Source organism: Sabethes cyaneus, chromosome 1 (assembly GCF_943734655.1).
Source record: "Sabethes cyaneus chromosome 1, idSabCyanKW18_F2, whole genome shotgun sequence".
Classification (NCBI taxonomy): domain Eukaryota; kingdom Metazoa; phylum Arthropoda; class Insecta; order Diptera; family Culicidae; genus Sabethes; species Sabethes cyaneus.
Genome location: NC_071353.1, coordinates 126867509 through 126888005, shown reverse-complemented (window position 1 = coordinate 126888005; position 20497 = coordinate 126867509). Strand labels below are relative to the sequence as shown.

General features: G+C 40.5%; 1 long non-coding RNA gene across 1 annotated transcript; it reads left to right on the top strand.

Moving 5' to 3' along the window:
• The first annotated feature begins 17895 nt into the window (after positions 1 to 17895).
• On the top strand, positions 17896 to 18448 carry LOC128732811 (uncharacterized). The gene is made up of 3 exons (XR_008411841.1): positions 17896 to 18059; positions 18131 to 18307; positions 18375 to 18448. It is a non-coding gene; the product is annotated as an uncharacterized LOC128732811 (long non-coding RNA).
• The last annotated feature ends 2049 nt before the right edge of the window (positions 18449 to 20497 follow it).

Here is a 20497-nt window from a genome sequence, read left to right as displayed (position 1 = left end):
CTAATCTAAATATCCTTAGTGGGACTGGGACTGGGACTTGGACTTGGACTTGGACTTGGACTTGGACTTGGACTTGGACTTGGACTTGGACTTGGACTTGGACTTGGACTTGGACTTGGACTTGGACTTGGACTTGGACTTGGACTTGGACTTGGACTTGGACTTGGACTTGGACTTGGACTTGGACTTGGACTTGGACTTGGACTTGGACTTGGACTTGGACTTGGACTTGGACTTGGACTTGGACTTGGACTTGGACTTGGACTTGGACTTGGACTTGGACTTGGACTTGGACTTGGACTTGGACTTGGACTTGGACTTGGACTTGGACTTGGACTTGGACGTGGAGTTGGACTTAAGGAAAAACAATTAACAACGAGACGAGACGATATCGTATACCTTCTTCGAGGAATGCCAACTCCAGAATATTCCATTCTTGCCGAAATTTGCTTTTATACAACGGATTTTTGTCTATGCTTGCTGCGTTGCATAACATTAACATAGCCGTAGATAATGCTCAACAACTCCAAGCGTCTCGACGCTTTCGCCAAAAGGTTCTCTGCTATCGAGTAAATATAACCTGGAATCGACGAAAATTTGCCAGTATATTTTAGATACATCCGTGGAGAAATCGTAAGTATGGTTTCGGAAACGTGGCTAAAGACCAAGAGGATCTTCTTCTTCCTTCACTGTGACCGAGCAATTGGTATTCGTCCATGAACGCTCGTACTGAGCCTTCAATAGGGTTGGGAACCTTCTGTAAAGGTCTTTCGTAAGAGTGACTCTGAACAATTCATTTGTTTCTGGTTCACGGTTCGTTCGTTCACTGAGTTGACAGCCCAATAAACTACGATTCACAAAACGGACTTCATCTTACCTTCGAGCACGCTCAAAGAACAGTAGCTCTTTTTCAACAGCTGTTCGTTTGAACGCTCTTTTCTGTAAACCAATTTATTGGACAACAAAACGGCATGTGAACCGATCGACTATCCCCAGTTTTCAGGTCTAAACATCGTGCCAATCTCTTTCCCAATATAGAAGAAATCATTTCACCGCCTGGACTCCGGAGCTTTCCAGCGGTTCACTGATTTTCTTAAGGGCAGCCAGACCACGAATCGTTCTTGTTTATTACGACGATAACGCAATCACCGCCATGGCTGGCACAGCGATTTTCTCTTGGTGGCAGAAGCGCTGCAAGTTTGCTTCCAATCCATTGGTCACAACTAGGTTGGCGCTGGAAAATCTCCGTTTCTAGTACGGGATAGCTACGATATGACCGATTATTCCTAATGGAGTACATGGTATATGAAGGTTAGTTGTGAAAGAAATGTCCAGCACTGATCAATATATCCACTCCGTGGATGGTTAAACGAAGCATCGGTCAACACAATTCCGGATGAAATATGTCAGGAATCTACTTCAACAATTTTTTGCAGGAAGGGTAGAAACAATGCGATTCTGGAATTCTTTATCTTTTGTCTCGTATTTGCGACAGACAAAACACTTTTAATGGAAGTGTTTATCATTGTCATGACCTCTTTTCCAAGTCAGACACTGCACTTATAAACATTATTACCTGATTAGACTTTGTAGACCAGGTTAGTGCACTGTACTGGTAGTGCAAATATTCTACGGTTTCGTTTTCGAATCCACATAGTCGACTGATATGGTGTTAGTTCGGACAATTACCGAGCTCTAACATTTACGGAGCACCCCCTTTCGATGAGGTATCTATGATCACTCTCTTCCACGCCAACTACAAGTACGTTTATTGGACAGATCGGTAAGCTCGGTTTCTTAACAACGGACTCTGACAGAGAACTGATCTACTATCCAGAGTCCACCAATGCTCGAACACGGTGGTTATGACCGCTTCCGCAGCTCGTCGACCATCGCTGTCGATCTGCTTATCGATCTGCGGACGAAACACACTTGAACAGGACGCATTTACAGGCTACGTCACTATTGTTGGTATTGGATTTACCTTGGCTGGCTTAGACGACACAATATTTTCCGTCTTAGGCTTCTCTCGCTCCTCGCTGAATGGTCGGGCACTTGAAATTCTGGTGGTGACGGGAATTAAAATCACACGAATAGGCCGCCGGTGTGACTGCTTCATGCATGCAGAGATACTGACGGTCCAGTTTTGGATGCAGGATTCTACCTTGGAGACTGCTGTAGTGGTGTCACACGGCTCCAAAACCACGCATCGTAGTCCAAAAGGTCAAAAAGTGGAACTATGGTAAGAGTCTTTTGCTTTTATTTTAGCAATACCTATAACGTCTTCTTAAAATTTGTTCGTTTGAATGCCCCCCACAATCTGAAAGTATCAAAAGATAATTATAGCTGTCTGTGATAAAAATTAAAATGAATATCTTTTTTGTGTTAGAAGATAAAGACATGCATTCTTCGACATAGTTGTAGGAAACATCAAAATTATCAACTTTACTGAGGAAATGAAATGTTTATCCCCATCGAGTGCAGAGTTATAGAGCTTTTTTTTTTGGAAGTTCCTTAAAAATTAGTTTTTCCTGCTTCACTTTCTTTAGTTGCATTTAACAAGAATGATATGATTGATGTTGGAGGATAAATATAAGTTGAGTTTTCAAGGACTGTCAGAGTTTAGCCGCCATGCCTTGGGGATGTTGAAAGCAATTTTCCATTATAAGTGCTATGCTATATTTCTCATTTTCTTATGAGTAGTAATGGTTTTTGCAGAAGACTGTAAATTTCTTGGATCCTTCCTTGAAAAGTTATTTAAATCGCGTTCAGGCCAGTCAATACAGATTACATCACTTTGTTTCCCCAAAAATTTTCGAATATTCTTCAAAATATTCATTCGTGGATATTTTATTATTGATCATTAAACAAAGTTTAACGCAGGATAATGCATTTCAAATAACTGTCTTTAATATCATTAATCCATAGAAACAGATGGTCGAAACAATAATTTTTCGACAGAAAACATCACTCAAAAATAAAATCAACCGGACCCGTAAAGTCATGACAAAACAAAAGCACTCCACGAAAAAAAGAGCTAAGCATTCAATTAGGTGGGTATAATGATCGTTAACATAAGAATATTAATTCTGTTAAGCAGTCTTAAATGTGGTTCCGTCGTCGTCGTTGCGAGAGAGGTGTCATTGTACGCCACGGTACGGCCTATATGCCTGCCAAGCAAAGCACCGAAATGGAAACGTTAATGATTTTCTGTTTTCTCCTGCTTACTTGCTGCCAACAGCTTCTTTCGAATATGTTCGTCCCAAAGCAACCCATCGAAGAAGCAAACCAAACCAAACGGAGAGCCCAAACCAAGAGGGATGAAGATAATGTTGAAAATGAGGATATGTCGTAAATTAGACTTTTTTCTTATTCTTCTACTTGCTCTCGATGTTCTTACGGTTGTTGTGGTCCTTCGTTAGGTTTCAAACTGGACAGTGCTATTGGAAAGGCCAAAACGAGGCTTGGGCGTTTTTTAGAATTTCGCTAATTTGTCCAATGCAAGTTCAAGGTTGTCCTACTGTTTCCGAGATAGCAGAAAGCAAAGATGCCACTTTGAACTGACGATTTTAGTTTTATTTTTTTGCGCCCACCACAACCCAGCAGACGGTTGATGATCCTATCAGTTTTGTATACGTCGTATATAGGTACGTATATACAAAACTCGGCTACCGGTCTTCGGCAACCGTTGTTCGTGTCTTCTCATTTAAAAGGTTTATGTTTGCTTTTTGGTGAGCCATAAATCGCGCTGCTTTATTTTGCAAATGTTTTGAAGCTACAGTAGTCAAAATTTATTTACGTTGAAGATAATGCAGTTTGATGAAGATATGCTTATCTAATTTTATGTTAAAAAAAATATTTTCTTGTTTAACTTTTAATGTTGGTTTGGATCGGAATGGAAGAGTTAAACTTTCTCGTTCTTCGATAAATGACTTGCATTGAATTTAGAGATAACTTTAGGAATTCACCCTTTCGATTGCTCAAAATGGACGAATCCCCCTGATTATAAATGGGTTCGTTTCGAGATAAATGTTGGCACGATCCATGAAATTCATCATCGGTCGCGGTTAACAGCGCATAACACCAGCATACCGAATCGTGAGGCACACCGACTCCGTCGACTTCAACGTAACTGTAACGAGCTGTCAAAATTACACGCCTCTTAATCCATCATAAACGTAATTTCTGGTCAGTACGACGAAGGTAGAGCACTGCGAAAAAACAGAATCCGGTGAGTCAATTAAGAGAAATTTTCACGCCCAGTGAAACTACCATTCGAAGTAATTCGAGGAGTTGAAAAATTAGAAAATTAATTCCCAAAATCCCGCAAAATGACTTTGTCGAAAAATTGGTTATTTTTAACCTCCCCCACGCAAACCACAGCACAAACACGTGTTGTTCCCGTGCGGCCCGAAAGCCACACACATGTTCTACGATTTGTGGTGCTTTTCCTCGTGGTCCTCAGGATGATTTGTTTGTTGTTTCTAGTTTTGCTTCACTTGCACCTCTCTGGTACGCCCTCGTACGGCAGTAGTAATAATACCGAACAACCCAACAACGCGACAGACGCGGCCGGGCGGCGGTGGCTAGCAAGGAACGTATGTTTAACAATAACAAAATAAATGCGCCTTCGAGTACAGAAGGAACCAACAGTCAGAGAATACGGATGCACTCTTGACACCCGGCATAAAACCGATTAACAAATAAATTGTATAATCAGAACTTTTAGCCTTGTAAGCGACGCTAGGGGTGTCCAAGTTCAATGAATTGTACAATTACACAATCAGACTCCGCCATGTCAGTCACCTGTTCAAATCAATCAAAAAGTTTTGTTTTTTAAGCCAGGTCGATTGCTATTTTCGATTTTAAAAAATTATCCCTGGATTCAGAGGAAAAAGCCCCGAAATTTACCATCTCTACTTGTCAGTGGTTATGCCTTTTCCGATCGACACGATGACGGACGGATCCCCCGCCAGGAAAAATCCGTCGACCCGCTTGAGATTTGAATTTTTTTTTGTCCCAAAGACTATGAATCTTTTCTACGACCTTCATGATGCGCGTCCGCCCGCTTCTTCTGCTTCTGTTCTGTGAAATGTTCGCGACACGTGGCCGACGCTGTACGCTTCACCTCGTACTCGCGCCCGTCACGTGACAGCTCGAAGATTGCCGGCGCAATCCTTGTTCGTCCGTCCGTCCGTCATCGGTGCATACGCGGAGGTAGCGAGAATGAAGATGCCGGCGACAGTTTTCCTGCTGCTGCTGTTGTTGTTGTTGTTGATGATGATGTTATTTATTGTGGAATAACAATGACATTTTTGTTTCCATTTGTACTTATACAATTTACGAACACAACTATTGTAGTCTTGTTTGTTCGGTTACGGGGTGGTGTGATAGGGAAATGGTATTAATTTTCCATTTAGGAAAATATCGGTTGCAAGCCAGTCACGCCCGAGTATCATCAAATGGGGAAACGGTAAGAGCAGAGCTCCTGCCTGATACGCTCGTGTGCACGTTTCTGTCAAACGATGATTAGTTCAATCGACTCACTTTACAACAATAGGATTTTTGGTGTCACGCAATTTGCATATAAATTCAAACAAAACAAGGATTAGTAATGTTTGTCTTCAATAACCAATTGTGTAATATTTCAATTATGCTACACTTTCAAGCTAAATTTTACTCTTTTCTTTTCCTGGCTAATCATTGTCACTTCCAAAGCAGAAAACATCTGCCAGGAAAACTAAAATAGTTCCTGATGCAAAACACTCACAGCTCTGGAGCTCTGAAGCAGCGGTATAATTTCAGTTGCAAAATTCCTGTCATACTTAGCTGCATTCATGCAGCGAGCCGCTCGGTACCGAGATTCCGAATACTTGTTGCTTTTTTTTCTCCTTTCTCTCCTAAGCTTTTCCAGAGTTCTAACGAATGCACGCATCCAACCTCATAACTTTCCACGTGATAAACGACAATTTGCATGTTAATTAGCACCCCAAAACAGGGGCCGCGCACACGCGCCTAACGCGCAGGCTGCCATCCGTGACAATCTTCAACGGATCTTGAAAACTCCTTCAAGGGGCTGCTATATATAGTTGGCCGGTTTCCTCAGCCAGCACTAGTACCTGCGCTTGTTTTCTGCGCGATGCGATGTCGTAATATGTGCTTGCACACAACAAAAAAAGGAATAATTCAAATGAATGTGCGCACGTTCGGCCGGTGTAAGGCAAACAAATTTTTCCTTTATTCGCGCTCGATTTCAACAATCAAGAAACTGCCAAGTAGAAGTTAACTATGGCCTGAGACTTGTTCTGATGGGGGACCCGCATCTGGTGCATCTGTATCGAGAGTACACACGCGCAACGCCTCGCCTCCCGAACGCGCACATGATCGAAAGAAAGCAAAACGGTTCTGGCCTCCTGCAGAGATTCGAAAACATTGCCAGATTCTGGAAGCAAACTATAAGCAAGCAACTGAAGGAAACGGAAAGAGGGAAGTGCGCGCTGCCGGGACGGAATCGGTGTTGGTGACCTGCTCTCGCTCGGGCGCACATATCGGTTTCATCGTGTCGAGAAAAAAACAACAGTTGGGTTATACCACCATGCGATCCGTGTCTTGGCTTCTGGCTTTACGCGCATGCATTATTTTTTTGACATGCTCGGTAATGCAGTTTGAAGATGGTTTGAAATAAAAATGTGTTACTGACTGACATCCGACTCCTATTCAACATTGTTGGATTTTCTTATACTCTTACTTTTACTCTCTTATTTTTATTCTTATTCTGATTCTCTTGCTCTTACTCTTTTCTTTTCTCTTACTCTCTTACACTTACTCTTATTAATTGTATGTAATCAAATTACAGTTGTAAATTTCTTTCTAAAGCTACGAATTGAAATACCGCCACTACCTTCTTTGAAACCAAGCCTATACATAAGGTAGGTATATTTATATTGCTGTCATTGGTGAACAGTTTTTGGTTTGTTATTCTTCAACAGTTTCGATTTCGTCTTATTTAGTCATATTTTCCCTCTTTCTCAAGTACCTGCATCTTGTGCAAAATGTGTCGTCTTTAGTGCTTATACCTAATGGTTGGAAATTGTGCGTGTAGTGTATTAACTAAATTGATTTAAAATATTTTAAATTGTGTACTTATAATAAATGAGCGAATTTGATGGTGCGATCGGTGTTCGGTGGATGTCGGGTTCAAATCGCGATAACAAGCAAAGCCTTGGACATAAACGTCTTATGAAGACTTGACCATGCTTTATCGACAGACTTTGCAGCCGACTGTTAGAGTACAGGACAATAGCGAAGCCAGTGCAACAATCCTACTGTCTCTATCCACACAGAACAAAACAAATGAACCTCATATTCGACGTAAACTGAAATCAATATAAATTAATGAACACGTAACAAAAATCATCAAATCTTTCCATTAAATACAGCAACAATAGCCAAAACCATTTATAAAGATATATTTTGACGCAGGACTACGTCTTACGGCAAGGTTTAACTGGGTTGTGTGCCATTCCAAAATATCTTTCTCGAAAAGTGGTCAGGTTTTGAACGCTAATAGCTTAGCGATTTCCCGATCGATTTTCAATATTTTTACACCAATCGATCGGAACATCCTCTAAGAATTGGCTAAAATGAAGAACACTATTACACTATTATTTCGTACGTGTACACTATTGAAAAATTGAAAATAATGAAGCATTGTCCAACTAGAAATCCTCGCATCCTGATTGGTCGAAGAAAAGAGGTCATTATCGTTTGCACGTGTTTTTTGCAAAAAAAAGTGCCAGAAACTCCTCGTCCCAATAGGTCGAAGATTCTTTACGGCCCTTAAACATATACCAATTTGATATCTGTGCTTGGGCACAGCGTTACCAACCGGTTTTTACGAAAATCTGGAAAACGAGAATAAAAATGTCTGGAAAAATCTGGCTGCCATTTGGTCTAATGGAAGACAACGTTTGAAAAACGTCTTTTTTTGTCTGATTAGGCATAAAAAAGTCTGGAAAATCCAGACAAATCTGGAAGGCTGACAACGCTGCTTGGGCAGTATCTCAGAGTACGTAACCGCCCCGCTAGTGATATTCGGTAATCGTTCGATTAATTCAACTAATCATAATTTTTAGACGAATACTGCCAGCACGACTAGTTGAATTAATCAAATAGATCAATGAGTACGAATAATGGCCAAATAATGCTCGTTAATCGTTCATAATCGTTCGATTAAACGAATTAATCAAAGAAATATTCGAATATTTTTAATCGAACACCACTGACACGAATAGTTGAATTAATCGATTAGTGCAGACAATGCTCACCGATTAATCGGTAATCGAATAATTGAAAATTTCGGACATCACTGCGCCGCTCTCCTTTAACCGATGTTATCGTTTCAGCATTAAACCTAGTCCAATGTGATGTCCTGAAGGTAAACAATTTTCTTAAAATATAAAACCACTCCTTTTCGCCGCCTTTAACATTTAAGATTGAAATTAATCCAAAATGATGCCCTGAAGGTGAAACGTCATCGAAAAGTGTGCGGTCATCCTTTCCTTTTGCCAGATTATATCCGTATAGGCAGGGCCCGACAACGTCACCTTCAATTACATAGCGTCACTCAACAATGAAGCAGTGAAGCTTCGGTTTCTATAGAAGCAGCACCGCTTCAGTTTCAAACTTGCTTCAGTCAGCATCAGCGAAACGGGTTTCACTTCGTCATGACTATCGGTTTCAACTTTTCATTTGTACTTTTCTATCAAATATTCAGAAGAAGGCCAGCAACTATGAGTACAAATGAATTGAATTTGAGTAACAATTCCTAAAATGCGACGCATATTAAAGTTAACCATGTCAATATTGACAAATCGTGCCTGACTTTCTGCCGTCGTCAATTGAAACAGCCACCAACTTCAACTGAAGTTTGCTTGAAACGTTCAGTTCAACAAATGAAGCAAGTCACTTCATGTATGAAGCGAAGGTAAGAGAAAGTCAGTTTCATTTATTTGTTTCGACGATGCCAGGCCCAAGGGCATGTTCCATTAACGAGAGTAGCGAGTACAACATAGAACAAAGAAACTCGATGTTTTGCTTTTTTCTTTTTTTTTTCTCGCTATGTTACTGCATTGAAATTTGACACTTTTGGAAGCGTTGACAGTTTTGGAAGCGCGATGTTATCCTCTGACAAATACGTAGCAAGGGATAGCACAGCGCATCCCCTCGGCCAGGCCCTGCGTAAAGACACTGCAAGAATTTTTTCGACTATACTACCGGTACAAGGAACAGGGAGGCTCAACGTGCATAATGGCTCGACCAAGTCGAAAGTGATTTGCGACTTCTGAAACGACTGGGAAATTGGCGACGAGTGGCCTAAGATCGAGTTGAATGCAAACGACTGCTTGAAACAGCACGAGTCACCCCGCCTTTAAGCTGCTGACGACAACGACGACATATTAGGCCGTATGAATAAAACAGTTTGCTTTGCTTTTCCCGTTTAAATCGTATGGGAGCATTTGCTCCAACTCTTTTATTCATACGACCTATTGTGTCATCCACATCTGTCGTCTGTTATATGCAACTACCAACCAATAAGTTTAACCTTTACTTCCCCGACATCAAAAATGATGGTACTTTCAGTTCACTTTTGGCTGATTTTTGGCCCACTGATTTTCAATGGATTTTAATGCAACTAGTCTTTAAAGAACCACATTAGATTGGCCTTTAATAAAAAAAATATGCTGGTAAATTACGGTTTCATTTTCGCAGAGATATTCCAGATCGCGGTGGGATTTTTTTTTTGACGTCATAAGTAGCAGATGAAATAAAACTATAAATCTGCTTAATTGACTGCGCAAAACTTATCCATTTTATTTGTAGTCACTAATAATGAGTTATACATTATCTGTAGAGCGCTGGCTTATGCCTAACACTCCGGAACATCCGTTGTCGGTTCTACCGGAACTCAAAAGTGGTCATTTGCAATTCTCGAAAACATGGCAAATGGGGTATCAAATCAAAGGATTTTTCAACACGAGCTCTTTAGTGAAAATGCCATATTTTCGAAGAGAATTCCAAATGACCATTTTTGAGTTCCGGCAGAATCGACAACGGATGTTCCGGAGTGTGAGATGTAAGTCAGCGCTCGACAAGATAGTGTAAAACTCGTTATTAGTGACTACAAATAAAATAAATAACTTTTGCGCAGTCAATTAAACAGATTTCTAATTTTATTTCATCTGCTACTTATGACGTCAAAAAAAATCCCACCGCGATCTGGAATATCTTCGGGAAAATGGAACCGTAATTTACCAGCATATTTTTACCTTTAGTATACTATAACAAAGGTTTATAAATTGGTCGAAAAACACGAAGTTGATCCGAGGCCCGGTCACATATACCAATCGATAAGGTTCGGCGAACTGAGCAATGTGTGTGTGTGTGTGTGTGTGTGTGTGTGTGTGTGTGTGTGTGTGTGTGTGTGTGTGTGTGTGTGTGTGTGTGTGTGTGTGTGTGTGTGTGTGTGTGTGTGTGTGTGTGTGTGTGTGTGTGTGTGTGTGTGTGTGTGTGTGTGTGTGTGTGTGTGTGTGTGTGTGTGTGTGTGTGTGTGTGTGTGTGTGTGTGTGTGTGTGTGTGTGTGTGTGTGTGTGTGTGTGGGTGTGGGTGTGGGTGTGGGTGTGGGTGTGGGTGTGGGTGTGGGTGTGGGTGTGGGTGTGGGTGTGGGTGTGGGTGTGGGTGTGGGTGTGGGTGTGGGTGTGGGTGTGGGTGTGGGTGTGGGTGTGGGTGTGGGTGTGGGTGTGGGTGTGGGTGTGGGTGTGGGTGTGGGTGTGGGTGTGGGTGTGGGTGTGGGTGTGGGTGTGGGTGTGGGTGTGGGTGTGGGTGTGGGTGTGGGTGTGGGTGTGGGTGTGGGTGTGGGTGTGGGTGTGGGTGTGGGTGTGGGTGTGGGTGTGGGTGTGGGTGTGGGTGTGGGTGTGGGTGTGGGTGTGGGTGTGGGTGTGGGTGTGGGTGTGGGTGTGGGTGTGGGTGTGGGTGTGGGTGTGGGTGTGGGTGTGGGTGTGGGTGTGGGTGTGGGTGTGGGTGTGGGTGTGGGTGTGGGTGTGGGTGTGGGTGTGGGTGTGGGTGTGGGTGTGGGTGTGGGTGTGGGTGTGGGTGTGGGTGTGGGTGTGGGTGTGGGTGTGGGTGTGGGTGTGGGTGTGGGTGTGGGTGTGGGTGTGGGTGTGGGTGTGGGTGTGGGTGTGGGTGTGGGTGTGGGTGTGGGTGTGGGTGTGGGTGTGGGTGTGGGTGTGGGTGTGGGTGTGGGTGTGGGTGTGGGTGTGGGTGTGGGTGTGGGTGTGGGTGTGGGTGTGGGTGTGGGTGTGGGTGTGGGTGTGGGTGTGGGTGTGGGTGTGGGTGTGGGTGTGGGTGTGGGTGTGGGTGTGGGTGTGGGTGTGGGTGTGGGTGTGGGTGTGGGTGTGGGTGTGGGTGTGGGTGTGGGTGTGGGTGTGTGTGGGTGTGTGTGGGTGTGTGTGTCTGTGGATGTGCGTGTGTGTGGGTGTGTGTGTGGGTGTGTGTGTGGGTGTGTGTGTGGGTGTGTGTGTGTGTGTGTGTGTGTGTGTGTGTGTGTGTGGATGTGCGTGTGTGTGGGTGTGTGTGTATGTGTGTGTGTGACGCTTGACTTTAGTCATCTGTTTCTCGGAGATGGCTGAACCGATTCGTTTGCTATTACGCTTAATTGAAAGGTGTTATCACCTTGTGGATCATTATTGAATTAGGTATTTTGCGGTCCAACATTTTGCTTAAAAGTTATTAGCAAAAATGTAAAAATTACATGACATGATTTTCTCCGGAACCGCTCAACCGATTTCAACAATTTTAGTATCAAATGGAAGCTTTTACTACTGCAATTTTTTTGGGAGAGTTTATCGAAAACAATCAAGCGGTTCAAAAGTTATGCTTAAAAATGTGCTTTTTCGAGGTGTCAATAAGTCAAACGTTTCTCAGAGATGGCCAAACCGATTTATGCGCTATTAGTCTCATTTAGCGGGTAATACAGCCTCATAGATCACTATTGATTTGTTTTTTGATTGGATGTTTATTTTGAAAGTTATGAGCAGTCGTGTACAGCATAATAAAATTTACAATTACAGTGGTAACCCGATTTTGTCACTCCCCGATTTTGTCATTCCCGATTTGACGTTTTTGACCCGATTTTGTCAAAAGCTTTGATTTATCAAAAGCTTAGTTTGAAAATCATTTTCAAACATGTCAAATGTGTTAAAACACTGTGAAAAGAACTGTGTTCAACAAGTTTGTTATCGTGGAGTTTTCACAAAAGTTATTTCTTATCTCCACAACTATAATAACTAGAAGGTTACTTTCTTTAGCAAAGTTCTTTATAATAATCTTCTCAAAAATTTTGTAGAACATTGTTTTGCTCTATCTCTTACTGCTTGAAAAATAAATTTTCTATCTTATTTTAGGGGGGTTAATCAAAGAATTGTTCATACCATAAGAAAGAACTTTTTACGCTGTGAAATTTCTCTGAACATAGTTAACCAGTATAATCAACCGTTTCGGCGCAATTAAAAAACGCGTGTTTTCATACCTTTGGGACCTGTGCAGTGAAAAGGTGACAAATGTCCACAGAGAGGTAGAAGGAAGTGCGAAATGTCCTTAAAAGTGATCAGAATGAAATATATGTAGTTCGTTATCTTTAGTAAGTTATCTGCAAAAAAATAAAACTTGAAAACATTCCCGATTTTGTCATTGTCCCCTTTTTGTCACCCTTAAATTCATCATGGGGGTGACAAAATCGGGTCACTACTGTATTTATAACAATTTTAATCCGATTTCAATTATTTTAGTATCAAACGAGAGGTCTTAATGCTCTGAACATATCTGCTAAATTTGATTAGAATTGGCCTTACCAGTCAAAAGTTATTCGATAAAACATTGATGAAATTATTTAAGAAAACTTTACTGATATGAACCAAATAGATAAAAAACGCGATAATGTGCTCTAGCGCAAAATGCTTAATTTTCCAGGTAGCGTGTCTTTGAAAAGGTTTATAAAAAAAAATATGGTGCGACTTTTTACACTATTGAGCTGACCGTAAATCTACCTATTAGGGTGATACATATTTTGGTTTTTTTTAAGTACGTCCAAAAAAGTACACTGTCTCCACAAAAGTTGTAGAACACAGTAAAATAAGCAACTTTGCTGTACATAGTAACTATCTATCTCTTACTGGTTGCGAAGTCTAACGATTTTTTAAAATGCAGCTAAAATTGAAAAGTTGAGATATGGAAACGCGGTTACGTTACAATTTAGATAATTAATTTGTACACGTCAAAAATATATGGTCAAAAAATATGGTTTTGAGGAGAGTGCGTTTGAACTATTGTACAGCGCCGCACTTCCCTTCAAGTGATCCCACAATTTTACTGTTAATTCTCAACGAGACGACGTACCAAAAAATACTTTCCAGTGAGGGTCCCCCTTAAATATCAATCCTGCCCAAGAACTTTGCACACGATTTTATTATTGCTTTCAAATATTCTACAAATTTATCAGTACATACACATGCATATGTGTTGATGATAACTACCATAGTGTTATCAAAAAGTTGAATTATGTTCCGAAAGCGTGTCGAATACTAACTCAAATGACAAATGATATGGTATAACCAAGGTTCCTTTCACCAATTGGTGCATTAGCCCGGATTTTTCATTAAAAGCCAATCTAATGTGGTTCTTTTAAGACTAGTTGCATAAAAATCCATTGAAAATCCGTGGTGATAGAGCCAAAAGTGTAACTGAAAGTACCTTCATTTTTGATATCGGGGACGTAAAGGTTAATCTAACTAATTTTTCTAATGGGACGACGTAACTGCATCTGAAAACATCAATAACAACGAAGCCTTACTGATACTTAGCGATATTATTGCTTTAGGCAGTCAATTTCAGAATTTCAATTTCAGAAGAGTGATCAAGCGGGCGCACCCAATAATCAATCCTTATCAGCTTTGGCCAATGAGTTGCGAGAAATTCAATGCAAATAAAATAACGTTTTTCAGTTTTTAACTATAAATCTCAAATCACTTGAAATGTACATTATTTGTAGTATAATTATATTCATATTCAACTCACTAGTGTTTGACATTCTATATCGTTTCCCTCATATGAAGAAATCCAGTTGCTGATTGGAGATTTGCTTGTCCGATGAAGAGTTGCAAGCTTTGCTCTTGTTAGACGAAGGAAATAATAACAGTAGACAGTGAAACTTGGTATTTGTCGTGCCTCTTTTTTTACATAGTTCGGAGGATATCATTACCGGCTACCATTTTACACTCAAAAATATGTATAAACCGTTATAAAAATTCTTACTTCGAGTAAGAGCACAAAACTAGGCGAATCAGGCAGTTCCAATCAAATCTGTCGTTGAAGTGTCAAATTTTGATAGCGTTCATTTTCGGCAATTTTTTACCAAAAGCTTTGTTAAAATGTATCATAAAAATAGTTATTTAGATCCAAGGACCCATTACAAAAAAGTTGATGTACAAACATCAAAATTATGACTCAACTTTCAGTGATTTATTGCTAACCTTATTAATCTAGCAATTCTTTGTCACCGTTGACTTTTCTCAATTGCTGACTCATCATCACGTGAAGATTCATCAATTCAAAATGGCTTTCCAATTGTACTCACCTCATTCCACTGTAAATGTCGGCAACTCTTGCTCTTCGCTGTCCCGAACGGACCTTCCACCACCGAAAATTCTCACTCTTTCAGCGTTCTGATCCATCGTTCCAGGATTAGCTCGCAGAGGACACTCCCCTTTTCTTCCAACTGTCCCCATTCCACCACTTTCCTCGCAAAGTATATCGCATCTAGGAACCCGCCCTATTTTGGCTCGGCACCTATGACGTGCTGCCAGTGAGTGGAATGGTTTGTCACGTCACGTATGTATCTTCCTGTTCCCTGTTCGGCCTATTCTAGATTCTGGTGGAAATGAGTCATGTCGCGCACTTTTGTATCAGTGGAGGGGATTCGAGGATACGTCGCGTACCAGGTTGTACGACATCTTTGAATCTTGTTGTGCGTCTCGTCAGGTTGTTGCTCGACATCGGCTCGATGTTGCAGCGTTGCAACCACTACATTCTTATGTATTGTAAGTGTATAGGTTTGGAAACTTCGTGCCCGAAGCCGAACCGGCTTCGGGCGCCTTGTCCCTAGCAAGGTAGTGTGAGGCAATTTCTATCCAGCTGCAGCATGCAATTCAGTCGAAGATAGGCAGCCAACCTGTGCGGAAGCTTCGTTAACCGGTGCTATCTCCAGTCCTTGTTGTTGTGTTTTTCTCTTCTTGAGTGTTTCGCGTATCTTTTTGTGCTTTTTACTCTTGTCGTCGTCCTTCCCGTCCACCGATTAGACCAAGTACCAACCAGCAAGTGTCGGTGTATCTCTATTTTCGCCCGTTTCTGTGTGTAGAGACAGCACTTTCACGAGTTCTCTTTGCGTTCAATCTGGACGACAGGAACACAGGCAGGAACAGGTTTCGTGGGCCGATTCACCAGAACATGAACATTTGCCGGCCAACTGTGAAGCGATAAACTGCGTTGTGCTTCGTTAATTGGTGCTAGTAAATCAAAATCAAAACATTCGTTTAAAACGGAAAATCAGTGTCAATTGATGGATTGCTTTGGAACTGTCAATTTAAGTGTTTAGTTTTTCCCTTTTTAACTTACCTGTGCATTTAGTAGTGGACGATGGCAATCGCGTTCTATTGTGAGGATGAGGATCCCAAACTCTTCCAAGGCTACTACAACGCCTTCGGATATCCTGGCTATCAGCAGCATCAACAACAACAACCACAGCAGCAACAGCAATCTGTTATGTTGATTGATCAACACAGTCAAACACAGGCACAGCTGGCAGCTGACACTGTTGACGAAAACAATAACAACGTCGAAAACAACAACGGGCAGCAGCAGCAGCACGCAAGCAGTGACAGTTCCAGCAGCGCCTCCTCTGTCGAATTGATGCACATATTGCATCATGTACTCTATCGGTTCACAATGGAAGGTGAGTTCAATATTGTGAGTTTTAGTGATTATAAATTAACGAGCCCCCGGGTCTCTTATCTGTTACTCGCCTTTTTTTGGAACGAATGAGATTTCCGACTGTAAATGACGTGACGTGATAGAGGTGATACTAACTTTTTATTTCACGACCGGAAATATTTTTAGCTGAGAATTTGGAAAAGTTCTAAGTGAAGCTTAGAAATGATAACAAATCAGCATTAAAATGAGAGTTAATATGAAATAAGGCCATTACAAATATTATAAAAAATTTTTGTCACTCCGGTGTTGCCACTGAAGGGGGGGGGGAGCGAAAAACAAACAAAGAGAATTTTTTAATCGAGCAAAAAAATATGAATTTTAGGTATTTTTACCTAAAGTTTTAACGTGACAACCAAATCTATTCTTGCTTTTAATATATACGTTATTATTTTCCATGCAAAAATCTACGAAAAAAACGACAAAAACGCAAGAAATTTTTTTAACCGATTTTCGGAAATTCCACATTTCCATTTTTATTTCGTGTTAGAAGCGTTAACTCAACTCGTACACTCATTTTTCGAGTTTTTCAAGCTGTGGAGACAATTGATACAGACAATTGATTTTATAAAAAAAAAATTAACTCATATCCAACAAATTATTTTTTTGGCCCCCCGATTTTTCAAGTCAATTTTTAAAGGGGGGGGGCTGACAAAAACTTTAAAAATAATTTGCAATGGCCTAACTGACGTAAATATGTCACCAGAGACTTACTGCTGAGAAGTGATTTTTTAAATCTAATGCGTCACAGTCATCATTGCACTTCTTGTGGAATTTATCAGTGGTGAAATATTCTTAAGTACAATTTTAAATAACTAATTAAAAATTGATCAAGTTGCTTAAACTTAATTTTGACTATTGGAAGATTGTAAAATTGTCGCGAAATAAAATTATAAGTAATAATATGTTTAAGAAATTGTTCCGGTTAACTTATTGAATTATTTCTAAAAACAGTTATTTTAAAAGCTACAGGTATACCTCGATAGTACGTACACCTTTACTTCATTTAGCGTACGTATTATCGAAATGTACGTACTATCAAATCACAAATTTAGGCTTCGAAGCATTGTTGTATTATGCTTAATATTGCACGAAATTTACAAATTTGCTACACTATCTAATAAATAAATATTCTAGTGGTATTGATTTAGTATACCAGTTTATTTTAAATTTTTTGTAAATCTACGATTTTACACTTTTTTAAGTTTGGAATAAAGCAAGTAAAGTGTTACTAGAAAATGTACGTACTGTCGAGACAAAATGTTCGTATTATCGAGGGTACGTACTATCGAGGTATACCTGTATAGGGTTTCTAATCTTTTAAAAAAGCACCTTATGGGGAGTACAACATCTATAGTTTGGATCATCTGAAATAAAAGAACGAAAAGTATTTTGTTATTATAATTAATTAACTTATATGTGATATAAATTGTTGATGAAATAATATGCAAAATCATGATTTTTAACAGAAATATATGTATGCTTAAAAACCATTAATATACTTTCTTCAATAACAACTTTTCATACGCATCCTCCATATCGATTGTGCTTCCATACAATGTTGCTACCCTATTCATTAGCGTAATTAGCAGAGTACTTTCTACTACCCGTTGGTAATTATTCTGAACGTATTTTTATCTTCTCTTCCAGGTGCTCTCAGTCCGGCCCACACATCCTGTGCATTCTGCAATAAAATCTACTACTTGTTCCAGCTACTGTACTGACCGCAGCCAACGCAAACCCAACGCGAAGCGATTCAGATGGCAAACAAACTAAACAAAGTAAACGAAAAGTTCCAATAAAAATAAAAAAGCTCCTTCAGCAGTTGTTCGAGAGAGAGATACAAAAAAGTGTAAGCAAATAAAAAACAACAAAAGTATAAAAAAAATATAATCATCAAAGCTAACGAATCGACGGACCGCATCAAAGGACACAACCACAAACTGTGTGGGAATGTTAAGGTAGGTTTTTCATCATGCAGTGCGCAGTTTCGATTTTCAACTTCTAATTTCGTTTCCTTCCGCATCCACAGCACTGCAAAGCGGTCATGCGTTTCCTCCAAGCAACAAAGTCCGCGATCGCGGTTGCCGTCGGTTTCCTGTGATGAAAGCAATTTTTCTCGTTTTTAATTCTATAAGAAAAAATGCAAAACCGTTTAGAGAGTAACGTTGTAACGCTAGACAAACTGCGACTTCGTGTCAATTCACTGGTGAGTTAACGATTAATATTAGTTTCACTATAACAACCTTAACTGTTCAATCTTTTTCGCGTTTCAGGGTTCTCCAGTCGCTTGGCACAGTAATTTTAATGTTAGCCGTAAGCCCCATCGCGCATTGTCGATATTAGAAGCAAGAATTCATTATAATTTCAGTTTTCTTCTATTTTCTCTATCATGATTTCATAATTTTACATAAAAACAAATAAACCTAAAACGATTAAAAATTCACCATAGGATGTAAGGCACTAGGACTACAACGTCCACCCGCACTGGTGCCGACGATTGTTAGGAAAAACCACTTATTGGAGCGTCATGCCCGCTGCATGCATGCTCACGTGAATAAGAAAATCAGCCACTTCCATTCGATGCCAAGGAAGATGATCTCAGTGCTAGCTTTGTAAGGTTCGAAAACCCCCCAGCAGTAGCTCTTTTGTGGTGTGTCGTTATATACCAACGAAAAAGCTACCGACTTTACTGTAAATTAGTCTTTTATTTTCGGAAAACACACAATTTATGCTCATTAATTTTAGTGCTGCTCGTGACTGCTAGTGAACGAATCGATTTAGTTTCAAGTTTCCATTAAACTCAGCTACTTATTTTTTTACGTTAAAATTGTAAGTGTACTAATGCTATTCGAACGAGAATACAATTTAAATCGTGTTTATCAAGATTGTCGACTGATGAATGGAAAGAAAAATTGCCCACTAAAGAACATTACAATCAATGCTTCGAATGCGATCTAGCTCGTACTCCACATAACCTCGGGAGGACTCTTGCCGTATCACGAATTCCTTTCACTGCACACGTTCCTGGGCTACTCGTCGCCACCACGACTATAAAAACTAACAATCCGGTCTGATTTGGCTCTGTTCAGGTTCCGGAACCGGCCGGACCGGACCGAAACCCAGACTTCAATTTTCGTTCCGATGTCGAACACTAGACTAGGGGTTGGCTATATTTGTCGAAGTCCGTTTTTTTCGCTTCTACGCCCTCCTGCCAGATCATATTTCAATAGCGATGTTGAATAACATACAGGAGAGCCCATCCCTTTGCCGCAACCCTTTGCGCGATTCGAAAAGACTTGATAGTGCCCCCGAAACAAGCACGCAGCATGTCATTCGCTCCTCTTGCTCAGCCGCGGCACTTTGTCCGGAAAACACCGTTCTCGAGAATTAACTGTTATTGCTGTTCGTGCTTGACTGTATCGTATGCTGCCCTGAAATCTACGAAAATATTATGCATTTCTGCAACTGCAATATTTCTGAAGGATTTCTGAAGGAGAATAAAAGTTTGAACCGCAGTAGCACCGTCTCCCTTAAAAACCCTCCTGGTACTGCCATACGAATTCTCTTGCTATTGAGCATAGTTTTGGCTTTGGGGGTTTGGGTTTAGGTTTTGGGAATAGATATTGGGGACACCTTCCACCCACTCATCCGGTAGTTTCTCATCAACAAAGATTATTTCAGATATCCTAGTGATTTATGCGGAGTTTGGCGAGCTCTTGACTCCAAGATAGCCCTCACCAAATAGTCTATGAGAGTTCAGTCCAATGAGTTACGAGACCACTTTTCTTTCTTCAAAAAGTTCGGAAAAAGGTAGCAGTAAAGTCTAATAGTATTTTTTTCTGCCGACTGTACCGGCACCCGGTCCTGCTGAAGCCAATTTGATACCCAGGGAGTCAGTCAGCTACTTCTGATCCATTGCTTGGTTCACCGTTTACTTTCATCACTTTACCGATAGGTATCGAAGGAATTTGGTCGGAGTATTTCTTCCCTAACAACGACAGAAGCGCGATAATGGCTTTTTAAAATATTTTTATTCATTTGTATTATTCACATATTCTTCTGTATTCTTTTTATGTACGCGGTCAAGACAAAATTTCTTTTTTGAAAAGTGCGGAAGTTTCTAAAAACCAAAAAGGAAGTAGTGTGGTAGAATCACTAAACTTGCCGTAACGACGTCCGGCAACAGACTGCCTATTTCTATTGCACTAACTGAGTAGACAACAGTCTATCTTCTCGGCAGAAGAAACAAGCAGCAATCATACAAAAATAATTATCATTGCCGAGGCGAGTGTATGGTGCTTGTATGGAATGATGGAATTGAAAGAAACAACTGAGAATTAGACCGCCTAATATAAGGGTGTACTAAATAAAGTCAGACCTTGGGGTACTAACCAAA